The following is a 26,164-nucleotide window of genomic DNA, read 5'->3' on the forward strand; positions in this document are numbered from 1 at the left end:
CACGGCCGGCACCGGCCGCTCCCGCCCCGCCGTGCCCCGGCCGCGCGTGTGCGCGCACGCACGGACACCAGGGTCCCGCCGGGCTCCGCGCCCGGGGCCAGATGAGTTTAAAAAAAAAAAAAATCAAAAATCCCAAACCACAACAGCAACAAAAAGAAAAAAAAAAATTAAAAAACCAGTCGACCGGCGAGAACAAAAAGAACGGAAAGGCGCTGCCCCGCTGGTGGGCGAGCCCCGCGGGGAGGCGCGGAGCGCAGACAGGGAGGGAAGGAGGGAAGCAGGAAGGTCCGTCCCTGAGCCGCGCCGCCGCCGCTCTTTAAGCGACGGGACCGCGCGGGGCCCGAGGCGCTCCCGGCCTGCGCGCTCCAAAGGGCGCCGGCAGCCACGTCTCGCCCCCAGCGTCACACCAGAGTGATCCCGAGACCCTCCCGGCTGCGCGGCCGCGGGTTCCTCACCCCAAGTTTCACGGGCAGTCGTGTGTGTGCGCGTGTGCCTAAAATATCAGGGAGTCGCATCCTGGAGCTATACCGTAAAACCATAACTATCAGAAGGAACAATGCCTGTAACCTCAAGTTAAAAAAAAACAAACAAAAAACCTAAAGAAGGAGGGGAAAGGAGGAGAACACCGTGCTCCAGCCGCACGTGTGTTTCTTTGGCAGAACTCCCAGCTCCAGCAGTGCTTGCCTTCCTCTGACTCCCTGTGCCTGCCAGTGAACCCCTCTGCCCCCCTGAACCCCTGTGCCTGTCCCTCAACCCCTCTGCCCCCCCCAAACCCCCATGCCTGCCCCAGCCCAGCCACTGAGCCAGCCCTTCTGGTGCCTTCCTGCTGCCAGGTGGGCTCCTCATCCCGCTCCCACCTGGACTCGCCCTCAGCACCACTATGGAGGCCAGCAGCAGAGACTTAGGGCTGTCCCTGCTGCCACACAGGAGCAGCACAGTCACACAGTGTCTCTGCCATGTTGGGAAGCACCATCAGCACCATGTTCCTCAGTTTCCAGGATATTCCTTCCATACCGGCTTCACCATCATGGCCAAGACTCCTCCCATTCCTAGTTACTTCTCTGGATTATGGCGGCATCCCCAAAGCACTGAATGAGACCAGTGCGTTTACATGAACAATAAAAGTGAGTTCATCCTCTGGTCCACGCTTGGCAGGGCCTTGGAGCTCCTGAAAGCAGAGGAGATGGGCTGCAGCACTGGGGAGGCTCCATGCCCCTCTCCCAGCTGGCCGTGGCTGGCTCAGCTCAGCTCACAGCAGCACTGCTCTCCTTCACACACAGCACAGGCCCCCAGGACCCTGACCATGGAGGGAGACCCTCTGCTGCCCACGCCTCTCATGTTTGTAAATCCCATGCACCAGCCTCAATAAAAAGATGCCCTAACCCAAAGTCAAAGAGCAAAAGCCAGGAGGGGAAAGAGGCTGAGAGGAGTGTGCCTGCTTGCAGTCACCTATCAAGCTAGCACTACAGAGAGCCAGGGGGTTAAAAATATTAGGGAGACATATCCTGCTATATATATCCACAGCATGCAGCAGGGCCCCTCTCCTGGTTACAGGCTATCCCCACTGTCTGGATTTATTAAACTGTTGTTGACGTTTAGCTTGATACTGCAAGGTCTAAGGCCTCAATCCAAACACAACAGTCAAGCTGGGGGACAGTGATCGGGGACTGTAAATAAATATCCTTTGAGAGTTCCTAGAAGAGCAGAATGAGTTTAAATTATGTGTCAATATAATGCTTTTGTGCAAGTGGAGTATTAACCAAGTACAGCACTGTTACCAGCAGAGATAAGTAATTCAGTACAGACAGCAGATGTGGAGCACCTTCAAAATGACAATCTGATTGTCCTTAAACTACTTTGAAAATAATTAATTCAACAGACCAGACTTCTGAACACGGCTGTTGTGTGGGCATACCCACTCAAAGTGTACAGAGCTGCTGCTGAGGCCAATTACCTTCCTGTTGCAAACTCTTTGTTTTCAAGGACTTTGTAAGATAAAGTTTCTGACCAAAGACTGACCTACATACATCATTCCCCAGCCTCGTGCTTTAAGTGTGGAGCTGGTTTCAGATCAGTGCAGTTTAAAGATTACAAAGAAAGCAGAAAACAAACCAAATTAGTATATTGGCATTAATGCTTCTCCTTTACTTTACTCATACAATTGAACTGTAGATGTTTAGAGTCCTCAGTTTCTGAAGAGCATTAACCCATGACATAAAATAGTTGCTTTGGCAAGACTGGGGATTCAGCACATGGACTGGTAACTAACACACTTTACTCCCTCTCTAGCCCAATACCTACCAACTATTATTGTACAAGTACAGGCACAATGACTGCAAAATGGTTACAGACTTCTGCAATAAGCATCCTCAAGAATGTCCTCAGAACAATATTTGGCTCATCACCTATTTATTAAGAATTTATCACAAACTTTTTAATGTGACTCAAGCCCTGTGCCAGAGAGCCCATATAAGCTTCACTGTCAACAAGAATGGGGGAGCAGCTTCCAGCTAAAATTCCAAGTAGCAGGTTCCACCATGACCTCTGAGCAGGACGGCTGCTCTGGCGTCAGGGTTGAAGCTCCTTAAGCAGGTTCTGGCACAGAGTCATAATGCTTCTCCACAGGCCATTACAAGTCTAGCATATTAATGATAAAACCAAGGGCTAGTTAAACTTGGTAACAGGTGAAATTTTATGAAGGACATGTTCACTGATCTGTCTCCTCAGATCATTACTGGGAAAATGAAAGACTCATTCTGGAACCCACAAAAACAAAACCTGAATTTTTTATTTTACTGCTAGTAAAGATGTTAATCTCAAGTGTATAGAAACAGTCATGCTTTGGTTACCAAAACTGCACAGATACTGCTTTCTCAATATGACTTTTGCATTTCTGCTACTTCTCCCTTTTTTTTGTCTGATCCTCTAAAGACATTACTGTCTGTGGGCAGGTTATTGACCAGTTGTGACACTTTGAAGAGTAAGAGAAAACCTGCAGTCTTGAAACTGGACAATAAGGGGGTGTTTCCTCCTGCCTGCAGCCAGCCCCCTGGGGTCACTCACCTGGGGAGCCTGGACAGTGGGGGTGTGTGGAGAGGTGCGTCCCCCTCCCTGCACTGTCAAGCAAGTTCAAGGCTTCAAGCAACTGCAGATGCACCCACTGAATGCCCCATGCCCCCGCCTCTCAAATTGCCTCCACCTGGGGGAAATTTTTCACCTTTCTGATTAAATCCTGAGTTTGTCAGAAAAAGATAGAGGAACAGCACCGACCGAGGGAAAGAAAAAGTTCTTTTCTCATAGGCAGTGAACTCAAGTAACTGATTTGCTAGCAGTATGTATCCAGATGTATTATGTTGTGTTTAATGTGATTAGGTGCAAGGAACAAGCAGATGGGAGCACTGTGGAGAGATTAGCAACACAACCCAAAAGAAGTTGGTGGAGAGAAGAAGACAGTATTTAAGGCCTCTAAATTAACTCCCTGTTAAAGCTGTTCTTTAGTCTGCAGTAATAAGAAGGATTAGGAAATTCAAGCAGTCCTTCATATGCATAGTTAGTTGCACAGCCTGAGTGATCCCTGTGCTGGCCACGCATGCGGTGGTTTGTTTTCCTCTGCTGGAAGGAGAGTTCAATCAGGGACACTGAATTATAACATGCTGATTTAAAAGTAATCACTGTTTCAGACCTGACTAGCACTGGCTCTGTTTACACTGGCGAGTGAGAAAATCTACTTATGAATTATCCCCACTGCAGTTCTATTAGTCCTCAATGTTGGCTCGACATAGGCAATTTACAGTCGTCTGTTCCAGCAGGGTTAAATGGTACAGTGAGCATAATGCCCTGGCCCTGCTTACCCTGGAGATCACACTGCTGGTAACTTGGATGTTCCCCTGCCACTGCTAAAAAACAGGTACAGAATTTCCTGGTGCTGATGCTTGAGGAATGAGAAGCTCTGGACAGGGAAAGGCAGCTGTAAATACGAGGAAGACAATCAACCCGGACTATTCAGACCAGAAAAACATCTCCAAGGGGACAAAGTCACCGGGTGTCTGAGAACCAAAACTTCCCACCATTAGGGTGAGTATTGTGATACAGTGGCTTCCATGTGTTTTAGTCATTGGCTACTTCAATCCTCCATTTAGTCTGTCCAAAATTAGTGAACAAAATCAGCTGCGCTGAAAATACTGCACACCTCCTTCCACCCTTAGTTTTGATCACATTCCACAGCTTTTGTCACATTTTGAGCTCAAATCAACTAAGTGTAAAAATTAGCTATTTAAGTAAGAGAAAAGGCAAGAAAGGATCACAATGTTGTTTGTTTGGGTTTTTTAAATTCTGTTATTATTCAGAGCTCTCCCAGCAGTACTTGCAGTTAGTACCTGGAACTGGATTCTGTGGAGTCTCTGGTTGCAGCATGACTACCCTGCCTAAGCTCCCTGTGGTTTCCAGGCAATTCCCAGCAAGTACAGGAAAGAATCATCCCTCATTATTAATATTTTTTTTCTGTTCAAGCTGGAGCTAGAAGAAATGCACTAAGGACCACATTAAAAAGCTGAGAGATCACATCATGCATTATCCTGCCATACAAATGGATGAAAGTTAAATGAGGGATAGAATTAGCATGGATGCTAGAATTAAGCATATGCAAAAATCCACCCCCAACAAAAAACTGAAAGCCCTGTTGTAGAAGTATAGGTTGCTAAATAAGCTATTAGTGGTATTTTAGACACACAAAGAACGTTCATTCTTCCACTAAAGAACATACTTCAGTTACAGAGAGTCTCCTGCCAGGTGGATTATTCGCTCCATAAATCTCAATTGCCAGCAAACTCCCTGGCAGCCAGGAAAAGAAAACAACGGGCACTCAACTGCAGGTTAAGAGACTATCAAATATTTTAGTACTTTCTGACTAAGGAGCATGCAAAGACTTCAAAGCTGGACAGTGCAGAAAGATCACAAGGAAACCCAGCAACCCTGGTCTAAAAAAAAATAATCTAAGGGCAAGACAGAACAGAGATAAGAAGGGAAAGCAGAACTGGGATTACAATACAGTACTAAAAATACAAGTAGAATGTGAAGAGCTGTATTTTATTTCTGACATTAATATAATCAGCTAGTTTAGAGATACAAAGCTCTGCCTCACTGATGGTGCTGTCTTGTACCTGAACGTAAAGGGCAAAGAGAGAACCTGGAAAAAGTATCTGAAGATGTATGGGGAACAAAGGGAATCAACAGAATGCAGAATTTGAGGTCAGAGCTGACATAAAAATAATGCTTTTAAAGAACTACAATGCCAATATAAGCTAGTGTTAACATTTAAAAGTGAGCAAAGGAAAGACTTCAATACTGGTAAATGAATCTACATGCAAAACAAAGGAATTTGTTTTCTTTCATCCTGCAGTTTTCTTATCATTTGTCTTGCAGCATTTACATACATGCTGTCTGGATGTGTAATCATAAGGGAAATTAACCCTGGATAACCCCATGCTGCAGCACGTTTACAGAAATTGCTCTAGAGAAAACAACTCTAGGAATAAAATGAGGGATGTTCAAACCATCGGAAATCAAGTGAGTCACAGACACGATAGGTCTGAAGGATGGGAAAAATCTCTTTATGAGAACATGCCATTAAACATTACAATCAAGCATAAAATTGCTCTGCCACAGTATTTTGTTTTATTTGCATTGTTAAATTTCTTCTCCTAACAATAATGGATAGTTTATAGCACTAATGATTTATACAAAAGGAGCTGTGTAAATGCATCCCAAATGGGCGCCTTCTTTCTTAAGAACCACAGACTCAGTTTCCTTCAGCTTGATCACAGATTGGTGACTCACACAGATTTCACATCTGCCTCAGGATACAATGGCGCAGCTTCTAACGAGGTTTCACGATGAATTAAGCTCCTATGGTGCAAGAGAGGTGTAAAAACTTATGCCATTTTAGAAAAGCACACTGCATTTCCACGAATTGCCATGGTGCAAGAACTATAGAGACTCCGCCATAAGCAACTGTGATCACATTGCTAAGTTCATTACTTCTAGCTTCTGCAAGCCCACTTAAAATAAAATACAGGACTGGCATACAATTTGTATACATCCATGCACAGAAACACAAATTTTCCCCAATAAATCAATGTAATTGATCACATTGTACAAGTATTTAAATGTGTCTGCAAAACACATTCACCTCATTTGCAGTGCACCCTCAAAAGAGGTGAGGATTGAGATTTTTGGTGGGCAAAATGATTTGGATTTGCTCTAGTTTATAACCCTCTTTATGATATAACAGAGTAATCTATTCCCAATCCACAGCATTCCAAAACAGTAAAGTCAGGCTCCCTCAAATCAGAAATCAGAAGAGTGACATAAAACATCCCTGTGGGATCCACCTAGATCTTATCTTTCCAGAGTGTCCTTGACCTTTATGTCAAAATTAAGGTATTCATTCATGCTTGATTCCAGCAGCTGGAGCATTAGGAAAATAATTTAAGGCAAAATCTTGAGAAAGACAACACTGGGAATAAGGATCAGAATCTAGTCAAGATTTCTTATGCCAGCAAGAATGAAAATAACTGCAGATAAAAAGTACTCAGGCCATGGGGAAGTATCAGGAAGTTTGTAATGCACTTCTTTTCTGACTAATGGCCTAAGTGAGTGTGTGGACAATAATCCTCAAACAGGAGATGTGAGGAGGAGATAGAAGTCCACAGAGAATGTCAGTTGTCAGATGCTTCCTGCAGTTTTTCCATAACCACTTATCAGGAGCCAGTTTTAACGCATCATCACAGGCATTCCTCAGCAAGCAGCAGCGTTTCTGTCACTTCCTTCAGACTGGAAAAGGAGTAAGACTTCCCAAAAATACATCTTCTAGAAAAGAGGAAATTAAGCGAGCAAGCTCAGCACTCAATGGGAATGGGATACCTCACTGTTACTTGTGAAAAGCAGACCTCTGAGTAAACCACCAGCGAAACGACAACCACACTGCAGAAGCTACCAGGATATTTTTACCACAGCAGAATATGTTATCTTTTCATTTTGTAGAAAGGCAATAAAAATTCATAAGATTCATGCTCTGCATTTAAAGAGAAAAGCTTGGTAATACAGCATTCAGACCACATGGTTTTTAACATTACCATGAATGGTCTAAGTTCTTCAGTCTTCTGACATGTTCACAGGGATGGTGTTTACATTGACTCGTTCATAGTACATCATATCACATTTTAATGATTCAGTTCACTCTGACAAAAGGAAACATCTGCCATAATTTTTTTCTTTCGTGAACTTTATCACAATTAAAAATCTGACGTTTCACCAGCCTGTGTGCCAACTGAGAAGAACGCCAAGTTCGGCACTTCCCGATACATACAAATGAGCGCAGCATGAACAGCTAGTACCAACAGCACCAAGCCATCACTGACTTGTCAGTTCTCACCACAAAAGAGAAGAAAGATCACAGTTTGTGGGCAATAGTTTTATAATCTTGATCTGGTTTCCATATGACAGAGTGCAAGAGAGAGAAAGCAAAAAAAAAAAAAAGATAAAAAGAACGTTTTGCAGCTCTGTGTGATGACAACATAAGATTTCTATGTCTTGCCCTATTGCAGCCAGAAAAATATTAAAACAGCATGTCAAAACTGGCATCGCTTCTAAAAAATGATTTCCAAACATTGCTTGATGGACAGCACCCTAGCAACTCGATACAAACCTTAAATCTGCATCTATTTTACATAAAATGAGACCAATCCCACCCAAGGCAAGGACAGTATTCTCGTTTTCAGCAGAATTAATGGTATCTACAATCTCAAGCCACTTTTGAGACACTACATGTGACAGGAAGGCAGCTTGACCATTTATCATGAGTACCACCAACCTCTTGTACCCTGTGTAAGGGCCGGCTAACTTTGTATTTTTAGGCAGTTTAAATTACACTGTCATTTCAGGATGGAAGCCAGGAGCAAAACCAGCAGCCACGCAGTGCTAGCTCATACACGGCTAGCCGAGTCCCACTCTACTGTGATGTTACTGAGCCCAGGAGTTGGAGGGATGGATGTTTCTGAACAGAATCAGGACAGAGCTGGGGTCTCAGTGATGGTTGAGAGGTGTTTTCTAACACTGCTGCTCCATCCATTTTTTTCCCTGTAGCCCTAACATAATATTGGATCAGGTAGGATACAATTAAACTTGAAGTGTCTCATAGGTACCAAGAAAGGAAAAATAAACCTGTATACAGAATATACAAGACTGCATACAAAGTATGGCATAAATGCTTAGGGACATGCATCATCTACTAGCTGTGAGATCCGACCGAGACTGAGTTTCTCTCCTTAACTCCATCACAGACCTGTTAGTGACCTAAGGAAAGTCCTTTCAGCTCTTCCTACCTGTCACCTCCATTCTTCTCTCTCTTGGTACCACAGCAGCACCTACGCAGCAGTTCCACAGAGCATGGCCTCACTCACCTCAGCCTTCACATGCTGTCCACTGCCAGTGCCATGTGTCATTTGGGCTGCTTTTGAAGATGATGTGTGAGCATCAAAATCACAAAGATGCATTTTCAAAATCTGCCCAGTGGTAAGTGGACGGGTGCCTTTTCCCAGTTAGCAAAAGGCTGATCCCAAGGGGCCGCAATGGTATTTTCCTGTGTGTGACAGCAAAAAAACCCAAAATTTGCTTGAAATCTTACCAGATGCACTGGGAAATGATAGCTAATGCATCTTACAGTTGGTTGGCTGGTATTTTTGGATGGGAGGCTGCATTGCAAACTACTTCATCCTGTATTCCCACTCTGTACAACTGCACATCCGACATTGTACTGACTCACCGGTAGCATTTTTGTGCAGCCCACTAAAGAAATAACATTACACCCCATTTGGGTGGGGCAAGGCTTTCTGGGTGAACTGACTTGTTGGAGAGGAAGTTTTGAGAGTAAGATACTTGTTTTCAGAGTCACAGAGAAACCGTGATCTCCTGTGCGTGCATGCAGAGCAGGAAAAACACATCCACTCCCTCTCACTTCTCCATGTTACCCCATTGGGGCAGCAAAACTACTGATGCTTCACATTTGGTGCACCCTAATTTTTAATATAAAATGTGGTTTTTCATTAGGATTAACTAAAGGGTTAAAACCAAATAAATCCAAGTTTTCATGCAGCCTTCAGGGAAAGGGCTGAGCTTTATGCCCAGCCTAGCAGGGGGATGCTGCCCACACAGCACACCTTCCAGGCCGCCTCCAGGCAAACCCAGGGCAGACAAAGCCTTCTGGAGAAGCAAAGGGCAGAGAGATCTCTCCATCATCCTTTCCACTCGGGGATCAGGGGTCTCTGCCACACTTCTGATCCGCTGAGTTTTAAGTCAAAGCTGCAGAGAATCGGCCTGAGCCAGGCAAGCGTTTTACAGCGCTGCTCTGTGATCCCCTGCCACCGGCGCCGCTTCACGCATTCGTGCAATGACTCCAGAAACAGCCTTGACTGCTCACCCATTAACTGTGAGGTGCGAGTCAGGTTTTGCACTGCTGGGAGACAGGCTATTTTTACCACACTTAGGATGTGCTGTCACAACGTTAAATCCCAGTTGCAGATTTACCAAAAGCGCTAAGGGGATTTGTCCGGGATTTCAGGATGCCGGCATCCTGATCTGCATAGCAGCTCAGACCAGGCTTTTTGCCATTCATAAGTCCCAGACAAATGACTCGTGAGAGTGTGCAGCTTGCCAGCACAGCGCATATCCAGCGAGCACGCAGGGTCTGGGATGCGTCTGACACCGGAGGCATGTGCTGGCCACCTGCACACGGCATCCCAGCCTGCCCCACGCGCTGCGTGCCAGACTTCACCCAACACCTGGGAGCGTGTGTGTGCACCCTGTCTTCCGTGCACCATGCCTGGGCACACCACACCACGAGGACCACACATGTGGCACCTGGGAAAGGCCTGGCCACACAGCCCCTGCCCTCAGGCAGGGCGTTATTTACTCCCCGTACATCCCACGCCATTCCTGCTTTCTCTAGTCTCAAGCAAGTGCAGCACAAACTTGCGATTGCTTTCCCTTATAAAGTTTACACCCTGCAGCAAGAGCTTCCCAGCCACTTCTGCCCTCAGGGATCCAATCCCTTGGCTGTGGTAGGTACTCAAAAGGGCCTCCTGGGAGAGATCATTGATGGCTCATGGATAAAGTCTGAGAAATATTGCTGTCTGACACTCAGGATGGTGAGGCTGAGGTGCTGCCAATACCTTACCTGCCATATTTCCTGCCTTGAAAGCTGCATGTCATCATATTAGCACGGTTTCGCTAAGTGAATTAGAAAAGGCACACCCTTTTCAGAGTTTATCCTGGATTTTTTTTTTTAGACACACCAAATACCTCGCTGTTAATGCATCTGTTCTCTGCCTTACACACCTAAGGCAGGAAAAAGGGAATTGCTCAAGCCAAAGTTGTGCATATAAGAAGCATGAATCTGTCATACAACCCAAACTGGCTCTCAGCTTCAATCTATCCTTTTTTGGGCAGAAACAGCTTAGACATTTTGAATTAAAAAATACTCTGGTAATTTTTTATTTATTTCCTCTCATATTTCTTTCTCTGAAAGCTCAGACTACGACTTTTTGTTCATTGTAAGTGCCTTACCCAAAGCCAACTTAAAGCTGAACACCTCTAAAAATTTTCAGGAAGGTGGTTTTTCTGTTTGGGGTTTGGTTTTTTTGGTGTGTTTTGGCTTTTGAGGTTTGAGGAGTGGGGTGGTTTGGGGGAGGGAGGGTTTGAGTCTTAGAATTGAGAGTTTTGGTTCCCAGTATTAGAGGTAATAGCTGTGGTTCCCAGTGTTAAATCATAACATTTTGTCTTCTGCTAAAAAAAACAAAAAAATTGCTTTTTTTTTTTTTAGCACTGTGTGACTTTTGTCACCTGAGGAACTGAGTCCCAGTTTCTAAAATGTTCGTATTTTATCTTTTCTGCTATACTCCGCTGTTTCTTCAGTTAATACTTAACATCCTGCCCGAAACTGAAGCAGTTTTAGGTTCTGCATTGCCTACACATTTTGTCATTTCTAACACGACAGTTCTGTAACCCGTTTGTTTTCTCAGTGCGTCTTTGAGCATTGCTTGTACTTCACAGTGCAGATGTCTAATGCAGATCAAGGCGGGCGCTGCAGCATATTCTGTTCCAAAAGACATCCCCACCTCCTCATTTGTTTTGCAACATGGCTATCAAAGCACTAAATAAATACCGTAATAGTTAGCATATATCTATTGTCTTACATATTCTGCATGGTTTATACATGTTACCTAATTTCTTTACTCCTGTGGAATAGGTACAGAGGTGATCTCTTGATATAAATTGTGGATACAAAACAAGTTAATAGCTAAACAAAATAATCAGATCAAAGCACTGTCGCAAATTTCTGAGGCCAAAATAAATCCCATTTCTAAGGAAGAGCACAAAAAAAAAATTGTAGACCACCTCTTGCAAACGAATGAAATGTAGGCTAAAGTTTGATTGCAGCTTTTTCTCTGTGAGCTTCTAGCCCAAATCTGAAACCTGAGTTCTCTCCCTTAAAGCTCACACCCAGAGGCACGGCTCACTGGTCAATGCAATCTCCAGAGTTTCCCATCTTGAACAATTTATTTTCAGGAACAAAGCCTGGAAGAGATCCAAACCCCCCGTGTGGATTGGCAGCAGCTCCGGATGCTGTCTAGGTGTGTCTGGCTTGCCCAACTAACAACTCTTTCCAGTTCCTCCATGCAGAGCACACTCCTGTTTCACCATACTGCAGAAAGCCACCCATAAACTTCCATTCCCTCTTTTCTAAAAAGGACATCAGTTTCTCCCACTAGATCCCCAGCTTTTTGGGCTGTCAGACACTTTGGGGTTTAGCTGGTGGCTTAGAATTCAACAGTGAATGTACGGTTTAGAATTTACAGCTGGGAAAACAATTTCCCAAAATATCTGTATGAATGCAATGCAGAAATATGTCACATTATAACAGTGAGTATTCTTTCTCAAAATGGAAGTGTTAAATTTCAAGCACATCCCTATGCCTCAGATGAGCCAAGAAACTTCTGAATTGAGTAGCAGGCCTTGCTCAGCACCCTGTGTTGAGCAAAAGCAGCCTCTCCCTTTCTGCTCCTCTTGCCCCTCCAGGTAGCCCTGGCACAGCAAAGCAAAGTTTCTCAGCTGTGCTCTTAAGCCAAACTCCCCTCAACATTGTTATCAGGACAGTGTTTCCCAGCTGTTACCATCAAACTGTTAAATCCTGAAATGGGTCCATCTGAAGGTTATTTGTATCGTAAAATCATTTAGGCTGGAAAAGGCCTTTAAGATTATTGATTCCAAACACAAACCAATTTTTCATATGCAGAAAGACATAGGGAAACAAACACTAATATTAATCTGTTCAAACAGCAAGAAGTCCCCCCCCAACCCTCCCCCACGCAAGAAGCTGCAAAAATTAAATCCATAAGGACATTTATAAAGCATATCTTATTTCGGGGAGAAAACAAAAGTGACTGACACAGTTATTTGTCAGCGCTGGTAAATAAATTTGCACGGCTTACAATGTTTACCCTGGAGTACAGCTGAAAGATCCATTCGTGCTGCATTAGAAACCCGCCTCAATGACAAACTTCAGCTCCCCGCTCTAGCAAAGCTGATGTATTGACTAGACAGGTAGATATTAGGTGCTCCGACTGTCTGGATGCTATGGAAATCATGCCGCATGCATCTGACCGTTGTCAGCGGCAGAAGACAAGCGCCGGCCTCATTCTTATTCTAGCCAGGAAAAAGGCCTCGTCTGCATTAGCCTTTTTACTGAAAGGCTGCCATATTTGTCAGTTCAGACGCATGTAAGATAAGCTCTTTCCCCGTTATCTAATATTTCACCAGGCAGTGGAAACGAAGGATAAGCAGAACCTAATAGTCTGTGTGGGCAGGAGATCTTGAATGCTGTCAAGCTCAGCGCAAGGCCTGGATGCCCTAGACAAGGGGAAGTTTACAACAGGAGTTAATCACTTCATTTTGAAGAAAAACTCACAGGGATTTGAAGAAATGGCTAGGACTTATCCTGGCTACGCAGCAAGAAAGGAGACAAGCATAAAACCCTTAGTGCAGCATTATACTCAGGGCCTCTCCCCTCTTGTAAGGTAGGTACGGCTTGGCTAGAATTTCAACCCAGTCAAAGGGGATTAAAGAAGGCAGCTGGAAAACCGCTGCTCTTCCTAAGCAGCTGGACAAAACAGAAGGACAGGCAGAGAGCAGCAAACTAAAAAACAAAACTCTGCATTCTTGAAATGTCCTGGGCCAATCAGTACCTTGTATGGCAGCTAGCAGAGATGCCAAAAGTACTGCTGCAGTCTGATTTACCTATACTTCTACACTCCAAAACTGCCCAAATTGCATTCAGAGTTGGTAACAACCTGGCAAAGAGATCAGAAAGGCTCTTGCTCAGTTGCAGGACTCCCTGGCAAGCACATATCTTAACAGGCTTTTCTGCTGCATAATGTGAATACAACAGTGCTAAGTGAATTCCGAATAAAATTAAGATAGCCTGTTTTAGAGCTCACAGAGTAAGTCTGGTTTAACAGCATGTCTTCTTAAGAGATACACCATTTCAAACAGTAGCGACTATACGGTCACACTGCTCCCTTTTAATGGACTGACATGAGAATCCAACCATATTTGGTGTAGCCCCAAGTGTAAGCTTTACATGTTGTTCTGGCTCACCTGGAATGGCCAAGCTTTGCCCAAACAATTTTGTGGGGTTTTTTTCCATCTGGAAAAAGTGGAGCTTTTGGGCTCAGAGGTGCCCTGCCAAAATGTATGCGACAGCCCTTAAGGGAAGGGTTATAACACACGTGTGGGATGTGGTATCCAGCATCCCTCTGCTGCCTGTTCCCAATCCACTGCCTACTCTTTAAACCACCACCTAAGTGACACGGTGAGCTGTGTTCTGTGCATGGACTCCTAACGTCAACGCTGCACTTAATACCTCATGTGGTCACCAATAATAATTTTGACCCTCCCTGGAGTCAACAACGCTGTGGCTGTCGACAGCAACAGTCCCAGGATAGCTGCTGTCAGCAGCGCCACACCACGTGTGCCCGCACGTGACAGCAGCTCTGCCGTGTCGCCCACCTGCTCCCACTGTGTGATGATGGGGACTACACAAAGTCACAAGAAACCTATTCCCAGGGAGTCAAGTGCTCCTTGGCGTCAGCACTCGCCGTCCTCACGGAGTAGGCCAACTGGGGGAAGACGCATGTGGCATGTGAGCCTGCAAGGAAAACAAAGCCTAGCCTGCGTCTAATTTTAGGCTTGGCAGCCCTAAGGATGTTCTGGGCTGCCTTTATCTTTGGCTTTTCCAACTCCTCTTCCTTTAAGGTCATACCCTTAAAAGCTGTTGTACTGCCTCTTGCCTCAGGTCTCTTTCCTCCCCACACCAGCCCTGTCAGAAGGTACAGCAGCTGGAAAGCCCTGACCCCCTGGAAAGCCTTCCTTTCAGCGAGCTAGCAGGACAGACATGCAGGAAAAACCTTCCAGCCTGCCGGCTCAGCTGGGATAAAGAAGGGACGATCCCTCATGCTTTATTTCATCACCAGCTGGCAGCAAGGCTTTCTGAATCGCCCTTGTCCTAGGGTCAGTCCAGAAATTCTCTGCCTTTTTCACGTGAACCTTGCAGAGTACTTTTTCTTTTTTTCAATCATGTATATTAAGTACTTCATTTAAGGTGAATCAATCCCAGTTTCACGTTAATGGGAAAGGAATGGGAAGGTACCAGGAGCTGATGCCACATGGCCAAGCTCCATTTCCCTTTATGGACTCCCTCAAACCCCAAAGCCTGTCCAACAGGACTCAGATTCTTGCTCACACAGGAGCAAGATGCCATAGACTAGCTCTTTGCAGAAATTGCCAGGATGTACAGGCAGGATAACACCAAGTATCCTCCTGCTCTAAGCAAGCCACAAGCTCCCTGCTGCAGTGTGTTGATGCTGGACCACTGTCCCCACATGGGAAAGCTGTTCATTCCCCAGGTGCCTCAGCCCAAGACTGATCCCACCACCTAGGGCCAGCTCCAAATGCCAGCTGCCAGGAGCACGTACACAGCAGCAATGCTGCCAAGCCTGCACTCGCAGCCCCAACATCCAGCAAAGCAGTGCTCCATTTTCAGGGAGTCCAGAAATGCAAAACAGAGAGAAAGGCAAAGGTGGCTTTCCAAAATGTTTTTGCTTCACTCCTAATTCCCTAAAATGGTGCAGGGATTTATTTAAAACCTGGAAGAAAAATATAACCTAAACGTACCACTTCATCCTTTACAGCATTCCACCTCTGGCAGTGTTTTCCACCCATGCCCAGAGAAAGCAGCAGGTTACCCAGCCTGACACCAGCATTGCATCCCAGCCCCAGGGGCACTGCACACTCTCCTGCCCACCTCTGGAAGGGCTGAACAAAAATACCAGCTTCTGGAGGAAAGTGTCTCTGGTGCAGCCATACACCAAGACCTCTTACTCCACATCCCAGCTGCCACTCTGAAGCTTGCACAGAAATGAATAATCTTATTTTCTCTGCTTTTTTAAAATAATTTTTTTTCCAGGGGGAAGGGGGAAACCTTGATTAGATAGATGTGGCTACTTAAAAGCAGTCTCTAGCAAGTCCATTCTCGGCTGAAACAACTGGGGCAGAATGGGTCTCTGTTAATGTTACATTTAGTCATTAAAAATGTGCATTTGTGATTCTAAAAGCTGCTAGAGGCAAAACACAAGAGAGAGATACATACTCAGATTTACATTCAGTTTCCAGCCGGGGAGACTCAGTGAAACTAAAATTAACATCTCTACCTTTCACATGCATTTCTGGACAAACATAAATTGAGTAATAACCACCACTGCTGTACACATTTGAATCCTCTTTCAGCAAAAGCCTAAATGCCTTTTGAAAAACTTAAATAATTTAGCAATGTGATAGTGTGAAGTGTGTTAAGACACTTTTGTATACTACTACATCTAGCTCTGGGGTACCTCACAGGGGATGTCATCTTAAAGGAGCAACACACAATGGCTTTGGGCAGAAAAACAGTTAACAGATAAAAGGAACAAAAGCACTTGCACTGGATGGGAAAATATCACACAGGAATAATAGATAATCAAATAAAAACAGTACAAACTATACAGTGGAATCTTTAATTATGACTCACTACAAAGACTTCGGTTTCACATTTAACCCATGCCGGTTAAACAACATCTTAGTAAAACTAGTGCATTTTCACCATTCATTTGTATTACTGGAACATAAAGATCCTTCAATCAAGGCCACAACTTCAGTGGCCTGAGCACTGCACAATTAAAAAAACACAGCCCTAGGATTTTGAGGTCTGGAACTATGACAAAGAAGATGACTTTCTTATGAAAAAGGAGGTGAGATTAAGGCGTAAAATGTTCATATCCACTGTAAAAAATTCTGGGTATTCTTAGCACAACAGCTGCCTAGCCAAAAAAACTTAAAAAAAAAAAAAGGCCTAAAAGTGCAAAAAAAACCCACTCCAAGGAAAGCCTTTTTAGGACTTTGACAGCAAATAGTCTTTCCCATGGATCAGTGTAGGGGGCCTTTTACTGAATCACCAAGACAGTTTTCTGTTGCACTGGGACAATTCTCCACGAAGCCACATGCAGTAAATGCACAAGCAGACTAAGGGGATTAGAAGGAGAAATTTGCATTGTATTTCTGTATTCAAATTCTTTCTAGTCTCTGTTTTTCTGAGCAGTAAAAGAAACTGTAAAAACAAGGTCCAGACACTACCTGAAATAAAGCTGTTTCCTATTGTCCTATTACCTACCTTTTAATAATATTGATGTCTCAAAAAACAACACACACTAGGAAGTAAGTGAAGGTTTAAAAACCCAAAAAGACCAACTAAAAGTAAATTATTTAGATGGACACAGAGTTCAAATTCTGTGCCCATAGGCTGGACCCAAGGCTCTCCTTTATCACCAGCAGCTGGAAAATCTTAAAGTGGTTGCATTTTCGTTCTATCAGCCAAATTTTGCTTTGTTTCTAGGTTATGGGGATCAGAAACAGAAAACTATACCTGCTTTTCCTGTAACAGTTTGCAAATTTCACAGCCCATTTCAAATAACTTCTGGCAGATTTTTTATTCTTTCCAGAGCTCCTTGGAGCAGGGAAGCTTTAATAATTTGCTCATGCAATGCCAACAGAATATAAAGATGAAAAAAGAAAGGGAAAAAAAAAGAATCACCAACAAAATAAGCTTCAATGTTAAAAAGTGGAAAAATAAATTAAGGTGAAAATAAGGGGGTGAGATGAAACAGGCACCCATGTGGGTGCTCGGAAATGATGATCCAATGGTCTCTCCTCTGACTTCACAGCTCAGGAGCTCCTGGCACACTGCTGCCCTATCTGCAGTATCTCCATGCTGGAAACAAAAGTTTCCATCTGCAACTCATTTATTAATGAGTGGCTCTTTAGGCTATCATAATACACTAATTTACATTGCTTAGGTTTACCCTGTGCTTTGTTGCTGAGGAGAGCAGAAACAAACTTACTGTTCTTCTTCTATGGTGATTTAAAAGCACAGTGCAATTTCAAGGGCAGATCAAAGTTAGACTAATTATTTCCTTTCTGTATATCACATAAGTAAATGTAACAGGTCACTAGGGAAGGGGGAAACAAAAGATGAATGTATTTGCACACACCAACAGCAAACACCAAGAAACAAGGACATTATTTATATAATAAAAAGATGCATAAGGGAAAACATCAAAGCCTATATTAAACATAAAAACCCACAAATATATCACCAATGGTGCCTAAATAACTAGGGAAATGAACTGGCTGCTCTCTTCCCCACACTTCACATTAAACATAACTGCTGAGGTGGTTATATCCTTCAAGAGCCTTTAGTAGTACTGATGATGAAGGTTTGATAATTCTAGTATTGCCCACTTGATCCCAATACTAAAATATACATTGCCATTGTTTTCTGTTGTTTAGAAACATTTGAGTTTACTCAGGTCATACCCAAAAGATTTGGGCTGCAGTCAGGAAGGCTAGAAACATGTTTTACTGTATTTTTTTTTTTTTAATGAGACCTGACATTCTTATTATACAGTTCCATTCTTATTATACAGCTCTATTATACAGTTTGAAAATACTTTGGCTATCACGAGAACTGAAGAGTGGTCAAGAACATAATTTGCCTGTAGAAACCTGCAGAAGCAAATATCTTCTGCTCTGCATTAATTCCTCTCTAAGAAACTTAAATAGGCATATTCCACTTACGTTACTGTTCCTTTGTCCTTTTCCCAGGACAACTTTATGTTACTTCATCTGCTAGTTGAGAAACTGCAAGCTTTGAGGCAAAAAAAACCCCAGTGTGTAACTCCAGTGTGTTGTCTACCTGTCAGCAACTGCACAAGCATTCTCCATGGCCTATCCTTGGCATTCCTACTTCCACCACAGCTTCAAAGTACTGACAGAAGATATGATGGCCCCAGCATAAAGTGACTCCTCCAGACACAACACAACACACAGTGGCATCTGTCAGGGGTCAGGCACTGTCCAACTTCTGTTAAGACCCATTGAATTTTCTACGACTCAGGACAGCTTTTGGTATAGGAGCAATACTATTCCTTGTTTTGGGATCTTCCCATGACAACCATGTTCTTGGACAATATGTTTTTCGGCACTCAGTGGGTGAAGAGGTTCCCTGGAATAGGAGGAGAAAATGATAGGGGGCTTTTCAAGGCATGGAACTGGGGCTCTTCAGGGAAAGCTCTCCTGCACTGAAAGGTGGCACACAGGGAAGGTCCCTGAGCTGGACAGACGTGTGGTCACAGCTGCATGGAGCACGGAGCCACAACCAGCAGCTGGGCCTCCAGGAGTGGCAAAGTGTGCAGTCCTGCAGAAATAATCTTTGATATTTATTGTACTTTTCTTTCACTCCTGAAGCATCAGGAAGGTTGTTGCCTGGCTCACCTCCAGAGAAGATTGCATGGATCAGGCCAAATGCAGAGAACTACAGCCTGACATGCAGAGATCTGAATGGCACACCTAAGTTTCTACACTTAAAACCATGAACAGCCCTGGACTCCATCTCTACACACAAATAAAAGGCCTTTTATTTGCTTGACAGTGCTCTTTATTTTTTCAGTGTGTGCCCTTTACTGTTCTTTGACTAAGAGTACAGATACAGGCATTTCTCACCCACACAGTACTCAAATGACTTTCAAACCTTTGTGTTAGCTTGTCATTTTTTTGGTAGCTTTCACACCCCTATTGAAACAAAACTTAGACAAACCCTGAAAACTAAGGATCTCTCCAGACACGTCTAGACTCTCAGTTCAACAAGGCACAATATTTCTGAACTCTCTAACCTTTATGGGAGGTGACCAAAGCCAGCTCAGACAGACTAAACTGACACACTGCCAGCTAATACCCTGAACACCTTAAAATGCAAATAGCTCTAATCTTATTAGAAATGATGCAATTCACCCTACTGCAAGAGTAAGAGGGGGCAGGGAAGCAAAAATACAGTTCTTAGCACAAGCTACAGTTCTCATCAGACAAACAAAATGTTAAAATTTATGAATTACAGCCATTTACAGTTAAAAGAGCCAAAGAATTAGGATTTTTTTTTTTTTTAAATCCGTGTCGAGCCTGGTAAAAGACTATATCTAGGCTATGCGTGGGAGGCAAAGAACTGCCACCATCTCCCAAAGACATGACTAATACAAGATTTGGTAAGTCAGGATGACAATGCTGTCTTTCCTCATACTGTACAACTTGGATGAAAGCAAGTATGTAGGAAGGTAGCTAGAACATGCCAGAGGAGGCTCAAGCTGTACCCAGCTACTATAAGACAGGCATCTCAGTAACTCAGATGGAGCAAACAGAAAAAGTAGCTCTTTGCAAGGCAGAGCTGTCATGCTCTCCTCCCTGCTACCTCCACTGTGGGACAGCAGGAAACCTGCACCATACAATGGGGGAACCGGGCAGCTGTGAGCCAGTTCTACTGGGAAGAGGCATTGTGCCACTGATGTGGTGAGCCTTGCACACCACCTGATTCAAATTGCCTAAGCCCTGCTCATTTACAACCTGTTAAAGTACAGTCCTGATTTCTGAACATAAGGTAAATGACCACTGGTGAAAAGTTCCTTTTTTTCTGACAGGCTACTTGCATCCAGTACCCTGGAAAAGTAATGGATTTCAGCCTTGGATTTCTGCATGCTCTTCCAGCAAACAATTTCCAGATTCCTCCCAAAGACTTCCAAGTCCTGACCCCTGTCTCAATGGAAATACCTCAGGTGAGGCTGCCCAACTTGAAGCTCATGATAGATCACATTACTGAATTCACTTCTTTTCTAGGAGCAGAAATGTATGACCAGCCAGGGTAATTAAAGTATAGAAAAGGACGCTGATAATGAACTGGTTTCTGTCGTGCCATATCAGCCAACAAGCTGTGCTGCAGTAGCACAAAAGCCTTTCAGCCATGCTAACAAGCAAAGGCACATGGGAGAAAAGACTGCTGGAGTTTTGGAAGCTATTTGCTGTGGTAATCTGCAACTGGTGTAGAGCAGCATGTACAGAAGGAGTGTGGCAACTTGACAGAAAGCGAGTAGCAAGCTGCTTCTCTTTTATTGCGGCTTTGCTCAGCTGGGTTGCCTTATGCAACCACCACAGGAGCAAATTCACCATGGGAAGCAAGAGAAAAAAGATTGATTTATCTTAAGCCCTGTAGAGCTCCATTCTCAGTTTTGCAAAGAGTGCAGCCCCAAAGCACAGATCCTATCACATGAAAGACCCGCCAAAAATAAAACCCCTAATAATTCTCTAAACTCTAGGGCATCATCAGACATAGTTTGTCTCTAGATTGTGGATTACTATTAAATTGGGACAAATCTCTTTTCAAGTGACAGCTCAAAGTAAAACAAAACCAGCCACACCACTGAAACTCAAATGAACCAAAAGCCCTACAGCCTCCTCTCACAACCAGACGCATATATATCCATGTTTCTGTCTGTTTTGGATCATAAGAGCATAAATATGAACCTATTCTCAGACAAGCATTCCTGTGGCATTAAAAAATTTGCTAATCAGTCTTCCATACTGAAAACCCTGGTTTAAGTCAGGTCACAAAAGAAAGAATGGAACAGTCTTTGTAAGCGAGCTGGGTTTTGCTACTCCTTTAATGGATTTGAGATTAGGGATCTAGTGACAGTCTGGCAGTCATCAAATAAAAGGCCAGCAGGAATGTCAGCAATTAAGGGAGACCTGTGAGGAACAGGGAGGATCTAGAAAAAATCCTCAGTAATGAGAGTAAAGTTTGCCTGTGCCATGCTAGCTGGAAAGCAACTCTCTGCAGTGACTGGTGATCTTGTAAAGGGAGTTTCAAAAACTGTGGACAGCACAACGAGCGCTGTCTCTCAAGTTGCACTGGGTGCAAAATTCATCAGTTCCATTAATAAAAAAAAAAAAAAAGAAATTTTGCCAGTGTGGGGCACTTTGAGTTAATCCTACTCCATGGTTTGTTATTCCTGCTTATATAAAAATCCAGCTGACCAGAACTGCAGCTCTGCAGAGAAACTTGAATGGCTACTGCTAGTTCAGTGCTAGCAATCTCAGACTACTCAGTCTCCAGATTACTGCTGTCATTAAAGTCCCAAAATAAGCCATCATTCCTATTACCATTTGGATTGCTTAACTTTTTCCTATAGGATCTGAGCATTGACTTGGAACATTCTGGGTCTTTATGTTGGTTTTAGTCTCAGAATGAGTTGGCAAACAAAATGTGAAATCTGAGTGAACAGTGGATCACTGGGACAGCAAGACAAGAGTGTCAGGATTTTCTTCACAGCCTTGCAAATTCCACATAATTCAAAGACTCAAATGGCAACAAAGTTGGAATAGGATAGTGTAAAAAACAGGCAGGAGAGCTTCCAGTTACAAGCCCCACCTTCAAATTGCTAGAAGGACTTAGGTCAGTCATTCCAAGTCAATAACCTAAGACCCCTAGTGCAGAGCTTCTCCCAAGGAAAGCATTCTGTTCATGTCTTTTGCTCCTGTTCTTTGGCTCTGGCCCCAGTGCAGTGCTGCTGACTGTCTGACTCCCATAATCTGGCATGTAGAGACAGGAAATTGGAGAGGCACCACACTATTGGGAACACAAGTGGTGCCAGCACAGCGACAAAGAAGTAGGAGATGAGAGATCTCTTCTGTAACACCCCATGAACACGCTCAGCAAATCCACGTGGACTACCACCTCTGTGCCACAGAGAAAGAAAAGTATCACCCAAAAATAAAAAAAAAAAATAAAACCAAACTGAACACTGAAAGAGGAATTGGGAAGTTTCGTATAATTTTCCTTCATGCTGCTAGCTCGCTGAGGTTCCTGAGTGTGAGGGAGGGATGGTAGATCCACCACAACTGTTCTGCATGGCATGCCCTGCTGCATGTCAAAGACACAGCATCAGAAAAACAACAGGAACCATAACAACCTTTAAGAGTTTAACAGTGCTTCAACTGCTAGACCTCCACCTTTGAAATCTGCCAGGGATGGCAAAATGCACAGGAACCACAGTGATCACAACAGGCAGAAGAGAGATCCAGGCCATTAGAAGACATCTGTGATACAAAATAACTTTTTTCACAAATTCAGGCCGTTTTTTTGGCTCACCTTGCCAGCACCTATGAAAGCTACACAAGACATTCTGATGCATACACACTGCAGCATTCACTGCCCATGAACTGGCACAGCCCTGCCCAGAGCCATGGAATCCTTCAGGCTGGAGTGGTCCTGGGAGGTGCCTCATACGATGCTATGCCCAAAGCCAGGTCAGCACTAGAGTCCAGATCAGGTTGCAATTTATATTCTGCTGATCAGATCAACTGTTAAAACATACCCTTTAACTCATCAGGACAAGAAGGAACTCCACTAACTTAAATGAATCCACTTCTAAAAAGGCATTAAATTGGTATTGTTTGGGTCTAAGTAAGGCTAGCAAGAGTTTCTGAAAACAGAACATCTTGGTCACTGAAAATACCTCTAGCATGAGAGCACTTTGACAGAGCTCATGAAGTTATGTGGGTGACTGTCTCTTATCCTTACACAGACTACATGTGCAAAGAAGCCCTCAGACAGTACACTTTAGACCTGTCTCTTGGAAGAAACAAGCTACACCAGCAGAATTTTTTTTTAAATAATTTCATTTATCTTCCAGGTTCTGCTGGCACAGCTGAATGTGCTAGGAGGGTGATTTACACACAACCCTTGCTGATGTACCATTTTCTAGTGCAAACTAAGCTGCAGTCATTAACTAAGAGAGAACTTCAGAGTACAACAAGTTTGAAGGAGCTTCCCAACCAGTTCAGAAATACATGCCAAGCAATTAATTTTCAGAAATATAGCAAACAAGTCACTGATAAACACACAGTGTGAGTATTACAACTACAAGCTGATATGATACCTTAAAAACTCTCCAGGTAATATGAATTCATGTTTTCAAGTGCACCAGTACTGTAACAGCTCTGCTTATAGCCCACAAGCTTCCAGGGACAAAACAGTAAATACGAAAATCTTCTCTTTATTTAATTTAAACAGAAAAGTTCTCAGATCAGTCAATGAGTTATGTTTGTGCTACCAAGGTAAGTGACTCTCAAACACACTAGGTTCAAAGCTGCAGCTTCCTCCTACACATGGGATTCCTGAAACTTCACTGGAGTACTACATTTTTTTAGGAAATAATTACATATGCTTTCATTATTCTACTTACTCTGCTCTGTTCTGGTTCCAGAGGGTTTGTTTTCCCTTGCCCCGAATGATCCATTGCCACTTACACAGGCTAAAATTACATATAGCTGGCACATACACTGAGAAATATAAAGAATAATTTTTAAAGTGATTTGCTTTTAAAGACAAACCAGCAGTTACTAATCAGTTGACCTATTTCTACTCTAGTTTACCACACTTAAAACACACAACCCAAAAAACCCTCTACAGAAATGAAAAACCACCTCAAAACTTAACTGGGCTAGAGAAAGAGGTAAAGATGCCATTACCTACTAAATTTCCTAAGGGAAAGAAAATTGGTATTTAGAAATAAGATTAACTATATTAAAAAATTAAGAAAATAAAAGAAAAGCTAGGGAAACAATCCGGGTCATGAGGATGGTATTTCCAATTTTTTTAAAGCTGCAATGCAACATTCCCAAGTTAAGAAAAACCTGCTCCCTGCCCTCATGGCAACCCCACCACAGAAATGCCAGTGGCCATCTATCTCCTGTTCCAGTTCTTCGTGTCCCACACCTTCAAACCCAGGGACTGACTCTTCCAACTAAGCACAAAGCTTCCCACGTATCTGAAGGAAGAGTAGCAGGACTAAAGACATTCCTTACAAAACAAGTCCCTATGGGTATTAGCCAGAGTCTGTTTTACTGGTATCATTATTTTCACCTATTTGTGCCTTTCCTTCTTTTTTTGTTGTTGTTGTGTTTTGGGTCTTGTTGTTGGTTTTGGTTTTAGGGTATTTTTGGGGTTTTTTTATTTAATTCTTCCTCCTTGAGCAGGTCATAGAAAATGTGATCAGTTTCCCTCTTCTTTGCTGGCACAGATCCTGGTCCCAGTGCTGGGGCTGGCAAAATGCCTGTTGCTTCCAGTGGGAAGAGGATCAGGCCCAGTCCTGCAGATGTTACTCATGCAAGTAACTCAGCTCCACCCTTTATTTCTCACATCGCTCCATGCTCCGCTGCTTAAAAAACAGGGACAAAAAAAACCCAGGGCCTCTTATGCCTTCTTGAAATTCTTACATGATGCCCCTCAAAGCTCTCTGTCCTGCTGGTAACATCCAGCATTGCACACCTGGGACTGCCAACGCGAGGCCATTTGCAAGCAGATTTTGGTGGGAGCCACACACCATCATCTTTATTTGTCAAGGACCACTCTCTCCTGGTCTGTGGGAAAGTAGAAAGTCAACAAAACCATGTCAAATGCTGCAGCATTTGCTCACTCTTTTAGAAGTCCCAGTCCCTGCAGTAGTGTTTCTTCTTGAGAAACTTGGATTTCTTTTAAAAACTGAACCTTCTCGGTTCCCATAATTGCAGAGAATAGCCTGAAAATCTGGCTTCAGAGTTTCCCAAGAGAAAATAAAAAGCAGTAAACAAATAAAGAGAACTGGAAGTTTCTCTTGGTCAAATGTAATTTGTTGATTTTTCTTAACATCACTATTTTAAGCAATTCTCTCTCTCTCTTTTTTTTTTTTTTAATGTCTTGGCAAATTATTTTAAATGCTTTAGAATGGCAATTTGCTCTGAGCTAAATCCTGATTCAGACTGTCATCACTGAATAGTAAAAAAATGTTTCTTCACCTGTTTGTCAGCATTATCCAACAATAATTAATTATATTTTATATATATATTCTTTAATAGTAATTATTTAAACTGCTTTATTGGATTAGAGACATAGTTGGGAAACAAAGTCCATTCCCAGTGTAGAAAGCCCTTAAGGCAACTAAGAGACTTGGATCTTATTTTATGCTTATGGAGCTGGTGCAGGAATTGTAAATATATACCTGTGAGACACTCTAGATTGGGAAAGAAAAGCTGACTGCCGCCCCTTCACAACTGGACAATCTACAAATCACTGTGTAATTGGGCTCTAGTTGCTGACCTGTGAAATGTGCATTATTTCACTATTTCCAACTCAAATAAAACGATGCTCATTAGAAAAATGTTCAGCTTGCATTACCTGAATACTCAAAACTGCTCTTCCCTAAGCAGAACTGAAAAAGCAATCCAGGATATATTTTATTTTCGTATGTATGTCTACACATACAAGCAGGTTGTTTTTTTTTTAACCACACTTTGTGTCTTTAGGAGAGCAAGAAATACAGCTTGGACAACTGCAGATGTCTAAGAGATTCTTACAATGCTTAATGAAAGAAAGAAGTGAATTGTATTTGCTTAATGTCTATGTATTTTATGCATGTGGGTGCAAGAACACATTAGCTGTAACCCCCACTTTGCATTGTTGATCTGAAAAAAAAAATACAGAGAGAAGAATGAGACTTTCAGTGCAGCTGGGTCAGCCCGTACCACGGGACTGGTATCTGGCACTGGCATGGCCCAGCTGCACAAAGTCTCCATGCCAGTGTCACAACCCAGCTGCTACAAG

General features: G+C 43.3%; 1 protein-coding gene across 3 annotated transcripts in view; it reads right to left on the reverse strand.

The window, feature by feature from the left end:
- The window catches only part of LDLRAD4 (low density lipoprotein receptor class A domain containing 4), a 235,347-nt gene that overhangs the window by 19,655 nt on the left and 189,528 nt on the right, over positions 1–26,164 (reverse strand). The window contains exon 1 of one of the 3 annotated variants that reach the window (XM_039706291.1): positions 294–334. The exons of the other annotated variants lie outside the window; for them this stretch is intronic. The gene's annotated coding sequence lies outside the window, so the exon portion shown is untranslated. Of the gene's footprint in view, positions 1–293; positions 335–26,164 lie in introns of those variants that run through there. 3 annotated transcript variants of the gene reach the window in all.

Source organism: Passer montanus, unplaced genomic scaffold (genome assembly GCF_014805655.1).
Source record: "Passer montanus isolate IOZ18808 unplaced genomic scaffold, ASM1480565v1 scaffold19, whole genome shotgun sequence".
NCBI classification, from domain to species: domain Eukaryota; kingdom Metazoa; phylum Chordata; class Aves; order Passeriformes; family Passeridae; genus Passer; species Passer montanus.